Here is a 26,546-nt window from a genome sequence, read left to right on the forward strand (position 1 = left end):
GTCACTACATCTATTATCAGTAGGGAACAAATTTCTAGTGCTAAAAAGAGAGATTCAGAACTTTATAAAATCAGTTAGGACTTTTAGGGCCAATTGTATAAACCATTTAATCTTAGATCAGAGGTTAAATTGATCCTTGTTTCAGCTGAACTTGGAATTTTGTGTTGTATAAAGTCTAATCTGAGATTAATTTGTCTTAAACTAAAGTCAACTTTGACTGAAGAAATTTCTCCGATTAAGTTAGATGATCCAAGTTCAGTTATTTCTTTTCTGTTTGAAATATACGAGTGGCAGATTGTGCAAAAAGAATGAACATTATTATTAATATTAATAGATATGGTAGATACATTTGTATTTTTTTTTTTTTTTTAATTTCTTGCCTTAATACACAAACATTCTTATATTTTATAAGGGTTTATCGTGTTCAGCAGTATCAAATAACATAGCCTATATTATATTATGTTTGTAACAACCATTATTATTAATGGATATGATAGGTACATTCATAAATTTTCAATTAACTATATTACTAAACGAAAATTGTCGTTTTATAAAGCTTTATTATGTTTAGCAATATCAAACATCATAACAAGATAATTTGGAGAACGGTCAACCTTCTTCTAATTGTCCGCCATTATTTACAACGCACAAAGAAACCAGTGTCTCCAACAGATTGTGTGGAAAGTCGCCAAGAAGTAGTTGGAAAGTCGCTAGATTTCCCATTACCAACAAAGAAATATTAAATTTTGTCACTATGGGGTGTTAAAAAGGTCGCTAAATCCCTACTTAAGCAATATAAAAGTTAAAGGAAATTGTCGTTGAAAAAGAGTTAAAGTCGCTAAATTGGCAACACTGAACAAACCTGTACAACATGGCCCGCGCATCACATACTTCACTTGTTTAAGAGATGTTGCCAAATCCTTTTCACGTGAACTTAGACTGCATTTGAACCAAGGTAATTTGATCGCAGAAAAGTTTTATACAATAGAAGAAGTGTCTGAACTCGGTTCACTTTCCGATCTTCGATCAAAGTTGATCTTTAGTCAGGGATTTTTATACAATTGGGCCTTAGGAGTTTAAATAAAATTAACAAGTAATAATTTAAATGTTAGTAAATATTGCATGGAGTTTGGATTTTGGTTATTCTCATATCAAATTATAAAATGTTAATAAAAATATCTCTGCGATAATTGATAAAAGATAAATAATAGATAGACATAAATCATATTATTTATACAGAATTAAACATAAGTAATGTCATTAGTTACAGGGTGTTATTCTTTGAGATATTTAAAACAAAAAGTTTAATACAATTTTGATCGTATTTGCTTCATTTTCGAGATAAAAATTTGTTTTATATGAAATATTTCATAGCGTGTTTTGGGAGAGTCATTGAATTAATTTGCAATATGCTCAGTCAATTTAAGAGATAATACATTATTCAAATAATTTCAGTTTTTTCCTTTAAATGTACAAAAACTTAACCCGAACAAATGTAATATTTTAAAATTCCTTTTCAGAACAAATAGTTGCATTTGTTCAGATCAAATTTCTGCACATTTAAAGGACAAAACTAAAATTCTTTCCATCATTTATTAACATAATACATTGCTCTCTTAAACTGACTGAGCGTATTGGGAACTAAATCAATGGCTTTCCCAAAATACGCTATGAAATGTTTCATATAAAACAATTTTTATCTCGAAAAGGAATAAAAAACAAGCAACATTTTATTAAAATTTTTTGTTCGAAATATCTTAAAGAATAACCCCCTGGAATGAACGACATTGGTTACTGTTCACTCTATATGTATTGTGAATTTTATTTCCACTCAACAATAGGATTTTATTCTTCCAACAATAATTCCTTTCTACAATTCACCTTAAACGCTCTCGTCAACAATTGGATCTTCACTCAACACAGTATTCGTTATAGCACTCCACCGACGACAATGACAATTTACTTGGACTAGTACGAACAACAATGAACTGTTAATCTTAACTAATATTTACAAAGCACTATTTACAAATCAGAACTATCAGTTCTCAGTTCACAGTTCTTCTAGCTCAGTCACTCGAGTTCACAGTATCTCGAACCACAGACCTCCAGAGACAGTTCACTGTACTCGAACTCAGGTCCCTCCAACTGCGGTCCAGTGCACTCGAACTCAGGTCCCTCCAACTGCGGTCCACTGCACTCGAACTCAGGCCTTCGGATGCTGACGCAGATGCGGACGCACACTCGAGTCGAACTCCGGTACACAAGACTGGCTTGCTTGCTTGCTTGCTTTCTCACCGACTGGCTGACTAATCAACTGAAAACTGCTGTCGTTCCTTCGCGATCTTAATTTATAACCACAGCTCGAAAGTTCCACGCGTCTCTAGAGATGGCACTCCAGAAAAATCCAGAGCCCTCTCCTCTCTACCAGCACCAGATGCGCGCGCACTCTCTCTCCACTCTCTCGCCGCGTTGGCCCTTTCCCCTCTCCGGCGCGCGCCATCCCAAAGTGCTCCGCGCGATCTTCTCTCTTGCGGGACGCTGGTCGTGAGTTCGAATCTCACGTCGCTGTCACAGTATATTATGACCAGAGACCGGAAGTTTAGGCATTATGAATCATTAAAAGAGGCAGGGAAAAAGGAATTAAAATAGCTCAAATAGGCATTATAAATAGCTAAAATACGCAATAAAAGGCATTACAAAAACCTTGCACTAGACCCACAACCTTGCACTTTCCACAAAGGGATTTCGGCAGCAAGAAAAGCTTTACATAAGTCGAATGCAAATTGAGATTTTCGACTCGATGTTGCAATTACTGTTGGAAGCAAAGAAATCTTGTTCCCAATAGCCTTGGAAAGTGCATTTTTGTGTTTGGTTGTATTGATATGTTGCGATATGAAATATTTAGCTATAGTCGCGACGCTGTTATTCCCGGCGTGACTCCTCCTCTTTGCTTACGTCTTAGGAAGTGAAGGCTCTATAAAGTCTATGTAGGTAGTATCGTTCGCCATTTTTGTTCTTACATTGCCGAGCTACCATACGAGGGATCTATTTGCCACACCGTTAAACATTATCATGTCGTAGCTCCTATGATAATAAATCAAACGCACTGTAATTGAGCAAATAACGTCTTCGTGTACTTTCTGCGAACGCCAACGAAAGAGCCAAAATGGCGGGCGATTATATTAAGTATTTATCGAGCCTTAAGAAATGAATAACGTCTTCCTCAGCGAATCACAAGACGCACACGTTTAAATGTAGCCGACCTGCAACGCGATTGGCAGCCGGAAATTAGAGCGACCGGACTATAGCTACAACAACGTCGCAATGAAAACTGAAAGAAAAATGACCGTTAAAAATAACGTTAGACCCGCACTCATTGTTGCCTTGTCAAATAAACACAACCGATAATTTAAAGGCTTACTGTTATACATTTTTGCAATCCACATCAAGACTTGTCCAGCTCTTTCATCTGTCAGCTTTGTGGATAGGTACTGGGAGGCCAGAGAAAGAATGCAGCAGTGCTGACATCCTCTCCTTCATAGTTTCACTTGCACATTGTTCACTTTATTTCGTTTTCTTTCCTTTTAGTTTTTATCGCCATTGTACGGCCAATGACTCTAGTCAAGTGCCACTGCATTGAATAAAAGAGAATATGAACTGACTGAAAGACAATAATATACATTCGGTGAAGTCACTTTCATTGTAGCGGTTATAGAAATACATTAAAATATACCTGTAGGCAGTTTTTAATAATAAATTAATAAATAATCTATACTAATCTATACTAATAATAAATTTGTAGCCGAAATTTTTCTGGTAATTTTCGATTATCCAAAAATAATTGGTCCTAACATATATAATTAACCACCCTGAAACCGAAATTTTTTTTTTTTTTTTAATTTTTGTTTGTATGTCTGTCTGTCTGTATGTTTGTTACCTTTTCACGCGATAATGGCTGAACGGATTTCGATGAAAATTTGAATATAAATTAAGTTCGTTGTAATTTAGATTTTAGGCTATATGGCATTCAAAATACATTATTTAAAAGGGGGGTTATAAGGGGGCCTGAATTAAATAAATGGAAATATCTCGCTTGTTATTGATTTTTGTGGAAAATGTTACATTACAAACGTTTCTTTAAAAATAATTTGCGATAAGTTTCATTCCTTGAAAAATTTTGATAGGACTGATATTTAATGAGATAAATGAGTTTTAAAATTAAAATAACTGCCATCTAAGGCCGTGTAATGAATTAAAAAACAAATGACTTTGTCTATGAGGGGCCTTGGACAGCAACAATCGAAAGCTATGAAAGATAGCCTACAGAGAATGTTTTTGTCTTTGTATGAAGTAATATCGGAAGCTAAATTAACCGATTTGTATAATTAATTATTATTTCACCATTGGAAAGTGTAGTTTCTCTAGATGGACATAATGCTATAATGTTATTACAGTAACTTATAATATAATATAATATAATATAATATAATATAATATAATATAATATAATATAATATAATATTTAATATTATAATATAATTTAAGTTATTTGAAGGGTTCAGAACCATAGTGGGCCAAGCGCCATTTACTGAATACGTAGAAAACAAGGGTTAAAATTGTTATTACCATAATTCAATGGAAACCTATAACAAGTAAAATAAAATATACACATTAAATCTAAATGATGTCAATCTTCATTAAACTATGGTTGCATGTAATAACAATTAAGAAACATGTTAAAGGAATTGTCATTGCACCAAATGAGTGTCTCTGGACCAAAATGATCGCATTTTAATTATTTGGATGCAATTTGAATTAAGTAACATAATAAACGATTTATCCTTCTATCAAACACGAATGTTCCCTGGATCAAATGTCCTGTTTTAATTATGTAATTACTTTATATTTATTTCTAACGGGTGCAGCGGAGCGCACGGGTACGGCTAGTAATTGAAATAAATATTTAGAGTGTTGCTTGTTAGTCGACTGAAGAGATAGTTGGTTGTCATCCTGCTCTTTTTAAAGATTCTGGTTAATCCACTGACTGGTTAGTTAGATGGTTAGTTGTTTAGTTAGTTGATTGATTGTTTGGTTCGTTGGTGCATTAGCTAATTTCTTGGTTGACTTCCTTTGGTTACAAGCCCTACAAAAATAGCTGCGTAGGATGTTGTTTTTGCTGAAAATATAAGCAGAAAATGAGGAATATGACCCAGAACTTTGAGAGAGAAAGAGAGATGAAAAACCAGCAAAAATTTGCCAACGTGGGTAGCTAAATAAGCAAGGAAATAAATGCTACAGTGTACAATTAACCATGCATGTTGTTTTGCTTTATAAGCACGCAAATAATGGATTCCTGGAACAAAGATTGACCCTTAAAAGAATCCATTATCCATTACATGGTACAGGTTCGGTGAAATATCTGTAAAACATGAAGAAATCACTTCTAATAATAAAATTACAAACTGTATTGCAAAGGAAATTCAATGTTTAAATAATTTTATGCTCGACCATGCCGAAACGTAGTAATTATACACCTGGTAGCAGACCTTTAATGCATGTCATTAAATTACACCTACTCATTAAAGGTCAGGTTTTTCAGCCAATGATGACTCAGGTTACAACTGTTCAGCCAATGACAGGCCAGCTTTCTACTGTTATAAAACCGCAAGTATCGATTATTCTCGGATATGCAATCGAAAGAGAATTAGCGAAAAGTCACGGAGGCTGGAAATCCAATACTGTCGCAGAAGGTTATGTTCTGTTACTATAATAATTAGCGTTAATTGTAAATAATATTCAAATAAATTCAATTTGCCATCTCGTTTTCCAATGTCTAATTTAATTTTAATGTTATCTCTGTAGGTTCTTATGGCCTAGCAAGGTCAATGTGGATATCTGTTCCTCGGAAAAAATCAATACTTTCGCGTCTGCGCACATTTCAACATACGGAACATTGCTGAAGGTCAGATACAATTAAAATTAATAATATCAAGTTAGAAATATGGTCGAGCATAAAAAGTCGTATGAAACTCGCCTATAATGGTAATTAAGAAGCTCGTATGAAAATTATGAAACTCGCTTGCGCTCGTTTCATAAATATCCATACTCACTTCTTAATTACCTTCATTATAGGTTCGTTGCATAATGTACTATTATGCTCGACCATGCCGAAATGTAGTAATTATACACCTGGTAGCAGCCCTTTAATGGACCTCATTAAAGTACACCTATTCATTAAAGTTCAGGTGTTCCACCAATCAGAAAATACCATTGTAGCAATATGAAAGCGCAAGTATCGATTATTCTCGGATATGCAATGGAAAGACAACAATAAATCAATAAATCACCTATATTTGAAATAAAGTCAGTTCTATTACTATAATAGTTAGCGTTAATTGTAAATAATATTAAAATAAATTCAATTTGTCATCTCGTTTTTCAATGTCTAATTCAATTTTATGGTTATGTCGAGATTAATGTTTATTTTACTCTCTAGATTAAATCAAGGTCAATGTCGACATTTGTTTCTCTGAAAAAATCAATACTTTCGCGTCTGCGCACATCTCACAATTTACGAGGTATTACACAAGGTCAGTTCCGCTCCTCAGTCAGATAAGAATAACATGAATACCTATGAATAATATCAAGTTAGAAATATGATCGAGCATAAAAAGTCGTATGAGACTTGAATATAATTGTAATTAAGACGCTCGTATGAAAATTATGAAATTCGCTTGCGCTCGTTTCATAAACATACTCGCGTCTTAATTACTACCATTATAGGCTCGTTGCATAATGTACTATTATGAAATAACTAATACATCCATAGGCCTACTGTATTTAGTGGATAGCATCAGTTTGACAAAGATGTTCCAGTCCGGTAGAAAAATGCTACATGTTGGCTTCAGAAGCAGAAGCAGAAACCAATGTCAAGTAGGCCTAAGCATTTACTGTATGGATAAAGAAACTATACTGACTATTCCGTCAGTGTCACTAAGAGCTCTTCAAGAAATAAATATGTGAACGTAAAAACTGGCGTGTTGTACAGTTCAGACATTATTTCCTAGTCCATCATATCAAGCGTTAAATTGCTTACACTAGGAGTCCCCACCGGAAACTCCCGCCTTCCACTCTCGGCGCCTGGTATTTATTTTGAACCACACGGTGAGTGGAGTCTGTTGCCTCAGGGATTCGAAATACGTCCATCATTCCATTAATAACTTTTGACATCTCACACGAAGTTTATTAATAGCCCAAATCTCGTAATAACAAGTATTAAATTCACAACAAATTATCCGGCAATAAATAAAACGTCAATACAGTATAAGGGGTGTTCAAAGTTTAGTGTACTATTTCCAAAATTCGTGTACCATAAAAGAAATGCTATGTTTAAGACCTCTTCTAAATTTTTTCACGTTATTACGCAAACACCAGAGTGCTGCATTGGAGTTAAATCGCTCGCTTGAACTCGGTCGAGTGTCGCACCCTCGAGTGAGATACGATCGGTCGTGATACGCTCGTAATAAACAGAAGCACAGTACAAGGCCATCTCACCAACATGTCTTATCTTGTATGAAAGGCGACAGACAAGATACACATATGTTTTGCTCACACGGTAAAAATAAGGCTTTATTTTCTGCGTTTATGACAAACGTTTAACGTAACAGCCAATGGAACGTACCAAAACAGGAACATGAAGTTATAAATAAAACAGTATGAAAAACTTCGATATACAGTTATTATTGCTAATTAATAATTATTCAATATTTGATTTACCACATATATAATATGATAGGTCCATACATAGTGTTCCGCGTATATACTGCGACAATGTAGAAACGTTTTACAAAATATTATTGATATAGCAGTAGATTAATAACAATATTAGAACAGAGATAACGTCACAGAAAATATAATAAAACGAATAATCATGCTGCACAACTGTTACAGACGCAAAGATTGATACACTAATTATTATTATTATTATTATTATTATTATTATTATTATTATTATTATTATTATTATTATTACTAGAAAACTTGACACAGTTCTTGCATTATCGTGATTGTGTTCTCCGTTTATAATAATTACATTTACATCCAATAACATCTATCAGATATGGCAAAAACAAAATCACTCCTGTGTGGGAGAAAAAAAAACATTTACCTACAACATTTATATAACATTTTAAAGCAAGTTTTGTAGTTGTACTATGGAGAGGTTAGTTAAACACTGCAAAGTTTTGAAATGATAAACATCTATGATGTTACTACACAGTTCATCACTGTAACAAGAACGAATGTCTAACGCTCGGCTTACACCGTTCGAGGATTTATCGCTCGTGACAATTGTACCCATCATGCATGTGCGCTACCAATCGGATTATGCTATGAACTACTTGGCGCTCGAGCGAAAACGTCCGATGCAGACCTCTGGCAAACACTGAAAAAGAAAGATAAAAAGTTTGTAAAATGATATGGGACTCTATTGTATATATTGAGTTGACCACTAGATATGGGTGAATCTTCAAATGGAGAGCACGTGGGAAAAATGTCATAAGTCTAAAATTATCGATTATTTGTTTTAGATGTCATGTAATAGCTCAGGTAGTGTAGATTTGTGTAGTTTAACTGCACAGGATAACAACCTTATTAGTCCAGAGAAATTTGAAGAATGATAACCCAAAGACAATAGAATATAATCGGCCTTGAAACGTGACTTATAAGGTTTTTTCCATGTATTCTTCAAATGTTCTGTAAGAACAGAGTACTTACTTACTTACTGGACTTTAAGGAACCCGGAGGTTCATTACCGCCCTCATATAAGCCCGCCATTGGTCCCTATCCTGAGCAAGATTAATCCATTCTCTATCATCATATCCCACCTCCCTCAAATCCATTTTAATATTATCTTCCCATCTACGTCTCGGCCTCCCTAAAGGTCTTTTTCCCTCCGGCCTCACAACTAACACTCTATATGCATTTCTGGATTCGCCCATACGTGTTACATGCCCTGCCCATCTCAAACGTCTGGATTTAATGTTCCTAATTATGTCAGGTGAAGAATACAATGCGTGCAGTTCTGTGTTGTGTAACTTTCTCCATTCTCCTGTAACGTCATCTCTCTTAGCCCCAAATATTTTCCGAAGCACCTTATTCTCAAACACCCTTAACCTATGTTCCTCTTTCAAAGTGAGAGTCCAAGTTTCACAACCATAAAGAACAACCGGTAATATGACTGTTTTATAAATTCTAACTTTCAGATTTTTTGAGAGCAGACTGGGTGATAAAAGCTTTTCAACCGAATAATAACAGGCATTTCCCATATTTATTCTGCGTTTAATTTCCTCCCGAGTTTCATTTATATTTGTTACTGTTGCTTCCAGGTATTTGAACGTCTCCACCTCTTCAAAAGATAAATTTCCAATTCTTATATTTCCATTTCCTACAATATTCTGGTAACGAGACATAATCATACAATTTGTCTTTTCGGGATTTACTTCAAGATTAGAATACTACGAACAAAATAATTGTTTGGGAAAAACAAACTTCAAAGCGTGAAATTTAATTATCTCGTTCACTTTTTTAAATAAATTGGTTTAAATGTCTTCCATTACAATTTAAACACTTGTGTAACCTTCCACGTAAGTTCTACATTACACTCTGCAAAATCTCAAAATCAGTGTTTATTATTTATTTTCGTATGCGTTCTTTAAGCTCTTCTGTAATACGCGAACGATGCTGCCGTACGTTGTTGATGAATACCAATAAGGCCCGAATCTTGGCGATTTTTTACTTCTTTCTGACTTTCTTTCTAATTCTCAAGGCTAGGAAAATTCTTTCAGTGACACTAAGTTTGGATTTCATTTTGGTTTTATATTAACTCGCGAATTACTTAACATTATTGTGTATTGTTTTGACGTGTATTTATTACGTCAATAATTTTCCTTTAGTTAGTTATATTTTATTTTCTACTGGATTGCTTTATATTTTATTTTTAGTTAGTTAATACTAACAGCTAAAAGACGTATCACATTGCAATTTTGTTATTCAACATTTAAAACGAAATTCGATACAACGAAACCAATTTCCTTTCACAGGCATTCGCGGTATGATTCAAGGTTTACAAATAAAAATACGATTTTCTTTACGAAATAACAAATATGGACTAAAAGCAACGTTTAAAACGATATTACGGTACAAACACAAGCAATTTCAAATTAATTTCAATGTCGCTTTGAAAGTAGAGATTCAATACCAACTCATTCATGAATCAATATAAACAACAGAGCTTCACAGTGGTTGCCCATCCCCAAAGGCGTTTGCTGGCCGGTCAGTCGTGCAGGTGGCTGACCTACTATAAACGAATGGATGGAACTTTGATTGTGAAATATGGTGGAAAAACCACTACACACAAAAACATCATGGCCTGGGGCAGTATTTAGTGCTGCTGTCATTCTGAGCCTGCGAAATAAGGCACAGATCTAGGCTACCGCCCTTTAAACAGTGAGGGATGCACAATTCTGCAGTCGGAACTGTAACAGGGCTAAAATAAGTAACGTATCTCATATTAATACCGGCTACCAGATCATTGCATTACAGTTTCAAGTTATGAGTGTATAATACAGGGACATCATTTTATTTTTACTTCAATTTTTATTGTACCTGAGTTTTTGATTGTACTTCACTCCCACCCCCTCTACTAATGAAGTTCAACCGTCCTCCACACAGATCCAAGACCGCATATACAGTCATAGTAGCCTTACGGTCATAGTAAACAGTACGTTCCAAAAATATGTTCGCGTTTTCCAGTGACGAAAGAGCTTTCAATATTGAATCATTTTCGCACAGGTACTGTCGTCCATTTGCCTACGTCGTATCCCGGCTTCCCCCACCAGCTTTTATTCGCCAGCTAGTGGCTGGGCTGTCTTAGCTCTTTTCTGAGAACATTAATTTCTGTTAGGAATTGGACGCGTACGTAATATTATACAAGTGTTTAAAATAACTTAAATAAAAGAGCATTGTTAAGTAATTAATTGTCACGTGATTTCCCCCCTTTCTACGACCCAACGACATAACCACTTGGACGGACAGTAGATAGCATGTCTGAGTAATTTTATCTTTTCGGATCGGGCGGAAGTGAAGATTGAATTTACAGTGCGTAAGGTACTCTTTTACAGAATAGGTAACCTATAGAATTATTTCAACATGAGTTACTGGTACGAAGGACGAAACTAGTAATTGGGATCAGGTACAATAATCTATAATGCGATAATATGCACATTAGAACTGAAGCCTGTATCGAAATGAACGGCTACCATTAAAAAATGTGTTTAAATATCCATATTATGATTATTTTTCAATTTAACTTCATTCTCTATATCGTATGCTAATGTGCTGTAGACAGTATAATATACACTGCATAATGAATACGTTCGCATGGAAAGCTCAGTTCGTGAGTAAAAATACTCATTGTTAATACTGTACTGTATTTTGATTAAACAAAAACCTAATGAAAATTATCAAACTCAAAATCGCGATATTTCCTAGTTTACATAAATGGATGAACTACTTTTCTTCCCTCCTATACCTAGTAAAGTGATTTGTTTGTATATTACGCCAGTATCATCGAACTCCAGTCGTGGAAGGGGGTAGCAAACGGCGTTGATCCAAAGGTATAGCCAGGTTAATATTAAAAATGTTAGTAAAAATAAAATGATGTCCCTGTACTTAATGTTAAGAACCAAAATAAATCAGTGTTTCTCAATCAGTGGCACGCGTACCCTTCGGGGCATTGCGAGATGGCTGAAGGAGTACAATCTTCATGCCCGTGATATTGCTAAGATAGTAGACTCATATTGGATTAATACTTTGTGTTCCCAATGCTCCACTTTGACGAAAACTCTTTCCTTTGTGTGCGTATAGTCTTGCACAGCTAAGTGAAATGTAAAGTAGTGTTGGAAGGTGGGTTTCAAAGTTGAGGAGACCAAGACGTGATTGAGGAGAGATTGTATTTTATGTATTAAAAAATTTCTTCTAACACATTGAATATCTCACTAACAGTTTGTGAACTTGCACCACTTGTATTCTGACTGCGATCACATGCTAGAAATTCCACTTTACACATCATCTCTGTATTCCTCATCTTTCACTGTTACTACCTTTCGTCACTGGAACTCTCTGCCGCCTGATGTCAAGGGCTGCCGAACATTGAAATCTTTCAAATTAAAGTTTGAAAATTATCTTATGACGAGTTGTCAAACTAACTTACTATTATGACAAGTGTTGTATTGCATGTTTCCACGTATTCACATTTTTTTATGTTCTAGTGATATTTAACTTATTTTATATTTTTGTTTTCATATTTTCCGATAATGTTATATCTATAATGTGATAAGTTGAGTTATATATAATCATAATTTTCCTTACTGTGTGTACTTAAAAAATTGTATTGTATCTGCACTATTTTATTATTATTATTATTATTATTATTATTATTATTATTATTATTATTATTATTATCAATAATTGTCTTATTTTTTTTACTTTGTATGTCTCATTTATTTTGACCTGCTGTTCACATTTTATTATGCTTTTTCCTTTCTTTCTGTATGTTATATATTATGTCTGATTTCTTCTTACTTGTTGTTTACATTTTATTATTATTATCTTATTCAGTTTTGTGTGTAAAATTGTAGTGTACTTTGTAAATTTGTAGTGTTTTTGTAACGCAGTTTTACTCCTGGTTGAGTGTTAGAGAAGGCCGTATGGCCTTAACTCTGCCAGGTTAAATAAATCATCATTATTATTATTATTATTATTATTATTATTATTATTATTATTATTTAAACTCTTCAATAATTATTCAATAATTTCAAGGGAAAAATTGTTCCGGTGCCGGGTATCGAACCGGGACTTTTGGCTGAGCGCGCCAACGCTTTACCGACTGAGCTATCCAGGAACTGTACCAAACACCGGCTCAGTTTTTCTCTTTATATCCACATACCTCAAATGGGCTGACAAAACGTCAGAGACCCAACATTGAGAGAGCACAAACTCTGTGTAACTTGAATTGTGGTTTTTCTGTTAACGAACGGTGATGTGTATTATGCAAATCTGGCTTTTAGATATGACTTCCTGTGAAGCTGATTAGAATAATTTCTTCAAATTATTGCTTCATGATATATATGATATATATTTCTTCACAGCACTTCTTTACATGTAATGGTGTACCTCACATTTCTGTATCCGGTGCCACCATTAACATATTATTACAATAACACATTATTTGCAGTACACGTCTACACAGATACTCCCAATTACACTATGTACCTTTTTTGTTACTTAGTCAATCTCCCCTTCAGTATTTCTCCTACATTTCATTTGCTATTCTCTATTTGTTCATTAATCCTAATATATCTGATGTTATCCATGTATTGTGGGTCCCTATCACCACGGCATGGCGCGTCCTCAGGTTGCGGATAGAGGAGACGGCCTCCAGATATGGAGGGTAGCTGCGAATATATTGAATAAGCAGTCGCGGACAGTCGATAAAGGCTGGTCCTCCAGCTTGGGGGTTGGGCGAAGGGCTAACAACCCGTCACCGTAAAAAACAGCTTGTTACGAATCCCTACAATAAGCCTCGGAATAGGACTGATTCTCTGGCACGACCACAGCAAAGGAATAAACTTGGACTCTCACTCTGAGAGAGGAACATAGGTTAAGGGTGTTTGAGAATAAGGTGCTTAGGAAAATATTTGGGGCTAAGCGGGATGAAGTTACAGGAGAATGGAGAAAGTTACACAACACAGAACTGCACGCATTGTATTCTTCACCTGACATAATTAGGAACATTAAATCCAGACGTTTGAGATGGGCAGGGCATGTAGCACGTATGGGCGAATCTAGAAATGTATATAGAGTGTTAGTTGGGAGACCGGAGGGAAAAAGACCTTTGGGAAGGCGGAGACGTAGATGGGAGGATAACATTAAAATGGATTTGAGGGAGGTGGGATATGATGATAGAGACTGGATTAATCTTGCACAGGATAGGGACCGATGGCGGGCTTATGTGAGGGCGGCAATGAACCTTCGGGTTCCTTAGGAGCGATTTGTAAGTAAGTAAGTAAGTATATCTGATGTTATATTCTCCTTTCACACCCCCTTTTTCCTGTAACTACTATTCACTAAAATCTCAATTTCAATTTTTCTCTATAAATTACCATATTGAATTATTTGTCCTAGTTGTTCTTTGACCTTTTCTCCTATCTTTCTCTTATATTCATTTACTGTTCCAACGTTCAAATGTTAGTACTAATTTTATGCTGTCACTTGTTCACTTCTCTTAACCCTTTACTTCATGATATGTAGAATGCGAAATAATATTGATCATTTCTCGTCTAATAACGCCCTTCTTTTTATGACGCAAAAGATTTTATGGCTGCTATAAAAGATCCTAATAGAAACATCGCATCGGAACAAGTGGACCCAGAAGCTCTGAATTTTGGTGTCGAGGGTAGGTTGAATGAGGAAGGATGTGGAGGGTAATAATTTACGTTGAAAGAGTTTATTCGAACATTCTGCCTTACCTTTCCAGGTAGCAAATCTTGTTAGGAAACGTCAGCATATTTCATTCCCCGTTTCATATACACGACTATGAAATATTTGTTTACTCGCCCCAGTTCCGTGTTCCTGGAACTATACTGAAGGCGGGCGGGGTAGTTAATAAAGCTCGAGCCATTACAGCAAATGAAGGAGAGTAACACCTCGGCGAGAGGACGGCTGGCAAAAATCTCGAGCAAAAACGCACGTAAGTTTCCCATTAATTAACAAGGAAATTACCTCAGCAACCACCAAACCGATGTGGAGTAACTTTAGACGGGATGTATCGTGTTCGTGATCATTTGTTCACTCTGGGTGAAGATGTCAGCCAAAACCAACCCCACCCTTCGTTCGGCGACAAATGACGTACGTTGTGCGTAACTTTAAAGGATCACATTAAGTATAGCTTTTTATTAGCTTTTGGGAAACAATTTTCTATAAGCAGAATTATTTACGCGTAGTCATAAGTGCAATGATGAAAATAATTTGAAATGGTGGCAACAATGGAGTCATCCACTCCACTGGATGGAAGGAAATACGTGCTTCTCTACCACCAGTAACGAAAACATTGCATCCAATCTTAATGTCATAATGTTACTAACTGTATACGATAACGAAACATCACAGCCAATAGATTATTATTATTATTATTATTATTATTATTATTATTATTATTATTATTATTATTATTATTGTACGAAATGGAAATATAAAAATTGGAAATTTATCTTTTGAAGAGGTGGAGAAGTTAAAATACTTGGGAGCAACAGTAACAAATATAAATGATATTCGGGAGGAAATTAAACACAGAATAAATATGGGAAATGGCTGTTATTATTTGACTGAGAAACTATTATCATCGAGTCTGCTGTCGAAAAATCTGAAAGTTAGAATTTATAAAACAGTTATATTACCGGTTGTTCTTTATGGTTGTGAAACTTGGACTCTCACTTTGAGAGAGGAACATAGGTTAAGGGTGTTTGAGAATAAGGTGCTTAGGAAAATATTTGGGGCTAAGAGGGATGAAGTTACAGGGGAATGGAGAAAGTTACACAACGCAGAACTGCACGCATTGTATTCTTCACCTGACATAATTAGGAACATTAAATCCAGACGTTTGAGATGGGCAGGGCATGTAGCACGTATGGGCGAATCCAGAAATGCATATAGAGTGTTAGTTGGGAGGCCGGAAGGAAAAAGACCTTTAGGGAGGCCGAGACGTAGATGGAAGATAATATTAAAATGTATTTGAGGGAGGTGGGATATGATGATAGAGAATTGATTAATCTTGCTCAGGATAGGGACCAATAGCGGGCTTATGTGAGGGCGGCAATGAACCTCCGGGTTCCTTAAAAGTAAGTAAGTAAATAATAATAATAATAATAATAATAATAATAATAATAATAATAATAATAATAATAATAATAATAATAATGATAACTACCCAACGTTCTTAAAAGTTGCAAGTTGTATAGCAGTACTGAATTTTTACAATTAAGTTTAATATAATAGTTAATTTCTTATTATTAAAACTGGTTATTTAGGCCGTTGGGGATGAATTTCAATAATACTGTAGGTTAGGACAGAAAAAAACAGAATTAAAATTATGAATGGCAAGAAAATTTAGTAACATGAGAAGAAAGGATTAAGAACTGAATAAATAAATTCTTGGTGGGTACGTACTACCGGAACGAGGTTGAGAGAATGATTCGCATTTAGTGTTGAACCACGACCTGCAGAGGAAGAAGGTCTTACGTTTAGTTGAATCTTACGCAGTTCACAGGAACATTCCAATACAAAATATAACATGTATTTTTACCCTTGTTTTTTTTTTTTTTTTTCAAATTCTATTGATTATACCTGTTTTGTGGAGTGTATTAGTATGGGATAAAAAATGGACACGCATTGTAAGATGCGATTCCTTGGCGAAAATCAGGACACTTTCTGTTACATAAATTCCCAATCTTTTTTTTTTTTTTTTTATCGATTGAAAATAAGTAAATATTGTTAGCCATCCTTTTTTTTGAGTGAATGATTAAGAGTTGTCAGGGACTGTCGAAATAAAATTGAATTCAAACGCAAACTTACTAGGCACTTTTTCAGTAATTGATTTCTTGTAAATAGTTTCCTTAATCTATCACAAAATATTTCAATATCCAGTAATTTCATCACTATACAATTTTGTTATTCTAGGTTTAATTTGTAATTCAGTAAATATAAAATATTCTTTGTTTTTCTACGACTATTATACTCTTACTACGTCATACTACTTTTGACCAATAAAACGGTACGGAAGGACGTATTTCAACCAATCATGGCTGCTTATCGCACAATTTCATCCCGTCCCTAGCATTTGTTTAATTTTATCGCGTCCCTAGCATTTGTTTAATTTTATCGCGTCCCTAGCATTTGTTTCTTTGTTTGCCAACATTTGAAACTGCGCTGGTCTGGACGTCAAAAACATATATAATTACAAACCACTCCAGTCGATGCACAGCAGTTTCAAATATGACTCGCATTGGCATTCAAGGACAAGAATTAATAAAAATCACTGATCATACCTATGCATCTTCTGAAATCCGATTTACAAATAAATGAAGAGGACCATTCGGAAATCCTGAACAAGTTGAATACACCATGTAGGCCTAAATCAACGAGTTCCACTTTATTACGCACACGTCCAATATAACATCAATTGAACCACCAACCACATTCAAATTTTAAAATTGTACATTCAATAATTATTCCTTTTAAAATTATTCATTCGGAAATCCTGAATAAGTTGAATACACCATGTAGGCCTAAATCAACGAGTTCCACTTCTATTACGCACACGTCCAATATAACATCAATTGAACCACCAACCACATTCAAATTTGAAAATTGTACATTCAATAATTATTCCTTTTAAAATTATTCATGTTTATTTTTTATGTCATCGTCGTTAAATAAAACTTTGCTAACACTTGTGTATATTAGTTAGGTTATGTTACAGCTTCTGCTATATGATATTATGGATAGTCGCGTATCAGAGATTGTTTAATATTAAGATTTATTGAAAATCATCTGTCAAGTGACGTTGATTACTGGGATTCGGATAACTGAAGTGGAATGTTGCATTTCAATAAAAATGAAACTGAATCAATAAAGCCCTCTTGACTAGTAACAGGCCACAGAGTTCAATGATGATTCCATAGTTGGCACAACTGATACCGGTAACAAGAAAACATCATCATAAAACACTACTGCCATCTAGCATAATATTGAGATGGTACAATAATACATTTGAAGACAGTTGTATTTTCGTAAGCCAATTAATATTTTATTGTACACTTTGTTACTTCTAATCTTTATATAGCCTACTTTCTTGTAATCGTGTAATAGTCAATTAAATCCCACTCAAGTTTTGATTTTCTCTAGATAAATCGAAACCTCTAGTGAGATTACTGTTGATAAATTATCTAGCTTTAACTAGTCAGGTAATCTTTTCGTACTTTGATATTTATTGTAATTGTAATTGTAAATTTAATAGTAATTGTAATTTTATTTGAAATTGTAATTGTAAATTTAATACTAATTTTAGTTTTATTCTTCATATTATAGTTGGAATCTCCTGGTAGAGGGGCAGAGAAGGCCTGACGGCCTTATCTCTACCAGGTTAAATAAACAAATACTAAATACTAATACTAATAGTTTTGGTTTATAAGAACTGGTCTCGGATTCAGTCCTCATCACTGGCTTTTTAAAATGAAAATTGTATAGACTTTTCTTTCCATTTGTTTTATTTTGGTTTGTTTAGTTTTTGGCTACTTGACTATGTGCTACATAAAAATAGTACTCTAAAGTCAAATTGTATTGTATTTCCCTTCGTTTAATTGGCAGCATAAAGTAACAAACAGTAACACTCCTGGTATTTTGTTAATATATGGTTTCATACATTCTCTATCATTGTTGATATGTCTAATGTTTCCGGTTTATGGTTCATTGTTTATAGTCCGTATTCGTGTATTGTTTTACTTTCAAATATGGCGTTACATATTACGTTCAATTTCAAAATTAGACTGTGTATCTTTCGTCAGAAAAGCGAAAAGAAGAGCATACTGTTTCGTAACGTTGTAATAGAATCCGAAACAAAGGCTCGACCTTAAGGGTATCAGGTTTTACAAGCCTTTTCAATTAGAGGAATAATGGGTCTGTGTTTCATACTGGCAATGTGTTTTCTTCTCCCTAACGAAGTTAATTCTGTGTGTGTTATAGCTCTCCGTAGTCAAGAGTTGAACATTACAAACCCCATCACTTGTAAACCCCAATCACTTGGTGTTCGATTCCTGATAAGGAACAAGTTTGGCTCCATCGTTTCATAAACCGATAATGAGAATGAACCATAACCACAACAGTAACGACTTCTCCACAGACTTAAGTAGACGCTACGGACATAAATGGAACATTACATCAACTGCAATATGAACAAAACCATTATGGCTGAAGTGGTAACCCTTGGACTCGCTATTTCCGATCTTGGTAAGGATGTGAAGATTTATCCCTTTTCCACAGGTTCTAGCTATGTTTTCTTTGGTTTGTTAAGATATTCTGACAGAAAAATACAGTCTCAGTATTTGTGAACGTTCAGTGTTGATGCATGAATGTGAAGAAATGTATTCACGAACGAAATCTTATTTGTCTGTAAAAGTGAAGAAATTCCAGTACAGCCATTCCAGTATGTATTTTATTCACAATGCAACGGGTATATACCCGGTGGCAGTGGTAACTAATTACACTCAATAATGACAATAATAAACTTATTACTTAAAAATACAATTAATAATAATACTAATAACTAATACTAACAATATTTTATAATAATAATAATAATAATAATAATAATAATAATAATAATAATAATAATAATAACAGGGAATATCCTAAATTAGTCTAAATGAAGCACGATCACTTAAAATAACATTTAAAATAAATCTAATTTCTATCTTCTTCTGTATCTTCTTTTTACTACTGTATCATCTTTTTATATTGCTTATATTATTTTATTTGTATTTCTCTTTGTTTGTTTTGTAATTATATTTCTTTATTCTGTATATTTAAATTTAAATAAAATACAAAAAAAAAAATAAAAAAATAAATAAATATCTTAAACCTAAGTTCGAACTAAAACCCACGAGTATGATATGTTCATATCTGCACAAGTACCTTTCAACACTACACTCATTTCGCTGTCAACTCACTCACTGCACTGGAACTACGACACATTTCACTGATTCTATCCTGATTTCACTAACACTTCAAAAACATTTCACTGTTCAAATACTTTGCACTGCCACTATAAACTATAAAGCTTCCCTGACAGGAACACGTTTCACTTACACAACACACTTCACTGACACAACATAATTCTTCACTGATACAACACTTCAATAACAAAATATCATTTACACCCTTTAAATAATGTGTATAACTACCGTCTATTAGTAAAGTCCTTAAGCCTATTTTTAAATACATTTTTGGAATGTGGTCACGGATGTCACATTTTTACAATTTCCAAACTCTATATAATGAAAATGAAATGACTTTTGTCAACTTTTATTATTAGAATCAATTTAGAAGAGCAATAATATTTCACAGAAAAAAAGTTGAGTAAGATGTATTATTATTGCAAAAATAAATAAAAGTTTCCGTCACGGATGTTACAAGATTTGTGAACTCACTTCACACCTTATTAACAAAAAGTATAAAACTCAGGTCTCTGTCTCAAGCAAAAACAGATTCATTCTCATAGTCTCCATGTGAAAGCTATGCAAATCTCATGGCATCCAGTTAGTTCACAAAAACATAATCGGTAAATATTTTATAGCCGTTTCTTCCATGGCACGGATGTTACAGAAGAGTTAATGTCCTTCATTTTTCCAGTTTCGAAACAACTGCGACATTATTTTCTAAGTCCAAATATGTTGTTGTTGTTTTCTAATGCCAGGCGTTTGACAATAAAGTCATTTGGCCTCTTGCACTCCAATATTTTTCAAAGATATTATCATAGCCAGCCACTGAAGCACAGATTTTTAGGTGTTCCGAATCCATTTCTTGGTTTGAGTTGCACAATGGGCAGTTAGGGGACTGATATATTCCAATTCTATGCAGGTGTTTGGCCAAACAGTCATGGCCTGTTGGCAATCTAAATGCAGCTACAGACGATTTTCGTTGTAAATCGGGAATTAACTGTGGATTATGATGCAGAAAGTTCCATTTTTTTCCCTTGTGATTGTGTTATCAAATTTTGTTTGTTGAAGTCTAAGTATGTAGGTTTAATAAATCTCTTCACAGAGTAATATGTAGATTTAGTAACAGGTCTGTAAGTAGCAGTGCTGCCCTTCTTTGCTAATGTATCCGCATTCTCGTTTCCCAGGATTCCACAGTGGGATGGTATCCACTGGAATACAATTCTTTTATTGAGTGTTATTAATTGAGAGAGTATTTTAGTTATTTCTGCTGTTTGAGATGAAGGTGTGTGTTTAGAGACTATTGATAGAATAGCTGCTTTGGAGTCTGACAATTGAACTGCATTCTTAAATTTATTGATGCGAAATAGAAGATTCCTAAGTCCAAATATTCACTTGAACTGTAGGCTAAGATTAATTGTTATTAACCCAAACTACTTAAAATAAATGGCACAGAGAATATAGTACATAGTAAAAACTTCCTTGATCCTGGAGCTCTGGAACTAACAGTGCAGGCTCTCAAAATATTCCTTCATCAATAGCTGCTTGAAAAATATACATTAACAGCTGATCTCTCTATGAGTAAGTGCTGCAAACTTTAGGGAAACATAGCAGTACCTATAACCCAGCCAAGACCACTTGGATTCAATGCCCATAAAACTTGTAAAATATTTTCCTTTTGAAAATAAAACATCAGAATATTCAACTTTCGAGCCCCACCTATGTCTTACACTAAAAATAAACAAATATTTCTGAAAAATAATTTTTCATTGGAATTCCCAGTTTGCTGGAATGGATGAGAAGTTAATAGGAATTACAGGAGTAGAGGTAAAAATGTTAGTGACGTATGATTATTTATAGGAGTAGTGCATTCATATCATGTCCCAGTCGTTATCTTAGGGAACTCTTTTTTTTGGTAGGTTATTTTACGACGCTTTATCAACAGCTTAGGTCATTTGGCGTATGAATGAGATGAAGGTGAAGATGCTGGTGAAATGAGTCCAGGGTCCAGCACCGATAGTTATCCAGCATTTGCTCATGTTGTGTTGAGGGAAAACCCCGGAAAAACCTCAACCAGATAACTTGCCCCGACCGGAAATCGAACCCAGGCCACCTGGTTTCGCGGCCAGACGTGCTAACCGTTACTCCACAGGGAATAATTAATATGAAATATACTAGGAATATTCCATAGTCTATTTACTGGTAAGAGGCCAGATATTGTTAAATTTATAATATTAATTATTATTTCAATTAGTGCTTAGAAATGAGATATTCATATATTTTGACACAAAAATTTACATACATACATACATACATACATACATACATACATACATATATACATACATACATAATCAATTAAATTATTTGTTAACATGTCACACTAGTGTACTAATATTCTTTAAGCCTTACAATTTTCAATTTCAATTTTCAATTTCAATTTTATTTATTTCAAATATACAGAATAAAGAAATATAATTACAAAACAAACAAAGAGAAATACAAATAAAATAATACAAGCAATATAAAAAGAAGATACAGTAGTATTAACAAAATTTGAGACCGAATGAGCAGCGCTCGTGCTCGGTCGCAGTTCAGATATAATATTAAAATAAAAAATAATAATAATATAAATAAATAAGTAAAATAAAATAGGAACTAAAATATAATTACAGCGGCAATGGAATTATATAATATAATATTAACACTATAGAAGAATAATATCGCACGTGAAAAGTAGGACTAATATATATTTCAAAATTATAGAATACAAATATAATATAGGGTGATTAATTCATACACATAGGCTATAAATTTATTTAATCAAATTGAAGATATTAACACGTTTCTAATTTTCTTGTTATATGTTAGTGGGTTACATGTTAGAAGTTCTGGGTGTAATTTAGTTAAAGCATTGTACAACCGAGGGCCAAAATTTATGCTATGCTTTAGACCAGCAGATGTGAGACATTTAGGTTCTACTAATGTTGAATTAATATTTCGTCTTGTGTCATAATTGTGTGTCTGTAATACAAACTTATTACGATTTTTATGATAAAATTTTAACAGCGTATACTTATAAATTTGTTCAATATTAAATACATTAAATTCAGAATAAATTAATTTAGTTGGATAATCGAAACGTTTCTTCAAACAAATTTTAATTATTCGTTTTTTTTAGTAAATTTAACGGACTAAGATTAATTTTTGTACTTCCACCCCAAACAATTATACCATATTGAATGATAGACTCAAAAATGGCCAATACGCCATACTTGATTATTAATATTTTTGTTAGTTAAATGTATGGACTTAAAAAAAATTGGAAAAGTATTTACGAGTAAATTTGTTGGAACCGGGGCTCTCCTATTATAGAAAAAGAATTGACCGGGCTGCGGTCTCTCAAACGTTGTGAACCACTGTTGTAGGCAATGTGTATTGAGTCATATAAACACACACTGAACCAAAACATACATTCCAAATTGTTTAAACTTGAAACATCCTGTATACTTTGAATTCAATATACGTATTTAGCTTTGTTACGTATTTTATATACATTTCAGGCAAACTTTGTAATTGCAGCTCTCATGTAGTGTCTTCATTGATTTTATGAGTCTTTAAACTCAGTCCTTGTTCTACGAATGGTCTTGTGAGCTCCACTTCGGGCACCTTTATTGTTTTCTGCTGATGTGTCGTTAAAATCGAATTTTTACAGTACACAGAGTTATGGAATAGCTCCCTCATAAAATTTTAGTGCTTTTTCTCCTTTTAATTTAAGTTTAAATCCTGTAATGTTTATAGGAGTACAAGAAATGCGATATCTGTTGAGGAATCTGTCCTAATATACTGCAGTATTGTGAAGACTGTTTTCGTGTAAGAAGTTAGTTATAAACCTTCAAATACAATTATATAAATCTTACTTCTTTAATTACATTTCGTAGCTATTTTGTACAACCTGAAAATTTATCATGTAATTTTTGTATGTATGTGTATTTATTTATTCACACTGCAATGGGTATATACCCGGTGGCAGTGGTAACTAATTACACTCAATAATGACAATAATAAACTTATTAATTAAATACAATTAATAATAATACTAATAATTAATACTAACAATAATAATAATAATAATAATAATAATAATAATAATAATAATAATAATAACAACAGGGAATATCCTAAATTAAATGAAACGATCACTTAAAATAACATTTGAAATAAACCTAATTTGTATCTTAACCCTAAGATCGAACTAAAACTCACGAGTATGATATGTTCATATCTGTACAAGTATCTTTCAATATTACACTCATTTCGCTGTCAACTCACTCACTGCACTGGAACTACGACACATTTCACTGATTCTATCCTGATTTCACTAACACTTCAAAAACATTTCACTGTTCAAATACTTTGCACTGCCACTATAAACTATAAAGCTTCACTGACAGGAACACGTTTCACTTACACTACACACTTCACTGACACAACACACTTCACTGACACAACATAATTCTTCACTGATACAACACTTCAATAAGAACATATCAATTACACCCTTTAAATACTGTGTATAATTACCGTCTATTAGAAAAGTCCTTAAGCCTATTTTTAAATACATTTTTGGCTATTGGTAAAGCCTTTAGTAAGTCTGCAGGTAAAGCATTCCAGTCCCTGATAGTACGATCGAGAAAAGAAAACTTTCCAGTGTCCGTCCTCTGTCTTCTTTCTCTCAATTTATATGAGTAGTCATTTCTTCAAATAATAATAATAATAATAATAATAATAATAATAATAATAATAATAATAATAATAATTTATTTATTTAATCTGGCAGAGCTAAGGCCAGTAGGCCTTCTCTTCCGCCCAGCCAGACTCTAATTCTAATTGAATACAATTGCTTACATAGTTATTACATTAACATCTAGACCATAAAACAACATGAAAGTAAATAATGAAAGTTGGATAAGTAATGTTAGTGTGACAATAATAAACATTGGTAAGAAATAGTTATAATAATAATAATAATAAATAATAATAATAATAGCAATAATAATAGTAATAATAATAATAGTAGTAATAATAATGAGATAATTTAGATATTTATATGTGATATATATAACAATTAAACATTGAGAAACTTGAAACAGCTATTATTGTTAACAAGAATTGTTAGAAAAATATCTCGTTAGCCTATTCTTAAATTGGTTTGATGTATGACAGTCCCTGACATTACTCGGTAGGAAATTCCAAAGCCGAGGAACAGCCACAGTGAAAGAAGATGAATATGAGGATGTTCGGTGGGAGGGAATGGATAATATTAAGGAGTGTTGTGATCGTGTGTCTAGGTTATGATGGGTGGATAAATTTTGAAAATGAGACGCAAGATAGACAGGAGTGGAGAAATGCAATATGTGAAAGAGAAGGGAAAGACAGTGGATTTTCCTACGATCTTCTAGACGGAGCCAGGACAACATTTCGAGGGATGGTGTTACGTGATCAGCCCGGCGAATATTGCAGACGAAACGGACGCACATATTATGAACACGTTGTAGTCTCTGAGCCGAAGTAATGCTTAGGTCAGTAAACAGAATATCACAGTAATCGAAGTGGGGCAAATTTCTGTAATCAATAATAATAATTGTAGGAATTAGCCTATATTTACATCACTATAGACCCTGCAGAATATACATCGCTATTTTCAGCAGGAGCAATAACTAGCAGCAGCAAGCAGGAATTTAAAAACCGTAAAATTCGCTTCAGCTTCATGAAGGATGACACTGTTCAATTCTGGTCTCTCCCGCTCCACCTTCTCTAAATGGTTTCATACTGGAGCACTCTTTTTAATATTCTATGCTCTTCCATTTTATGTACAAACTTCGACTATTCTTGCATTAGTTTTTCCTAGACATTATATACTCAGCTCTGGGCTTGCGAAATTAAACCTTCAATAAAAGTTTATCGGAAAACTGAATAGTCCCCAGCTCCGCGTACGTATTGCAGGGCGCTGAATGGACGGCTTTATTTCGTGTGTCATGTGACGGAGTAGTGAAACGCTGGAACCATCGTTGTGCTACACGTTCACTAACGACACCGTCACCCTCGAGTTCACATATTTTTCGAGGCTTTGATATTGTTTTTAGTAGTGCTTTAAAAGGATTTATTTTCAGACAGCAGAATCCGTATGGGCCAGTTTCTATCTGATGCTTTTCCAATTCACTGCGGGCTAAAGCAAGGAGATGCACTATCACCTTTACTTTTTAACTTCGCTCTAGAATATGCCATTAGGAAAGTTCAGGACAACAGACAGGGTTTGGAATTGAACGGGTTACATCAGCTTCTTGTCTATGCGGATGACGTGAATATGTTAGGAGAAAATCCACAAACGATTAGGGAAAACACGGGAATTCTACTTGAAGCAAGTAAAGCGATAGGTTTGGAAGTAAATCCCGAAAAGACAAGGTATATGATTATGTCTCGTGACCAGAATATTGTACGAAATGGAAATATAAAAATTGGAAATTTATCCTTCGAAGAGGTGGAAAAATTCAAATATCTTGGAGCAACAGTAACAAATATAAATGATACTCGGGAGGAAATTAAACGCAGAATAAATATGGGAAATGCGTGTTATTATTCGATTGAGAAGCTTTTGTCATCTAGTCTGCTGTCAAAAAATTTGGAAGTTAGAATTTATAAAACAGTTATATTACC

The sequence above is a fragment of the Periplaneta americana genome, chromosome 5 (assembly GCF_040183065.1).
Source record: "Periplaneta americana isolate PAMFEO1 chromosome 5, P.americana_PAMFEO1_priV1, whole genome shotgun sequence".
Lineage (NCBI taxonomy): Eukaryota > Metazoa > Arthropoda > Insecta > Blattodea > Blattidae > Periplaneta > Periplaneta americana.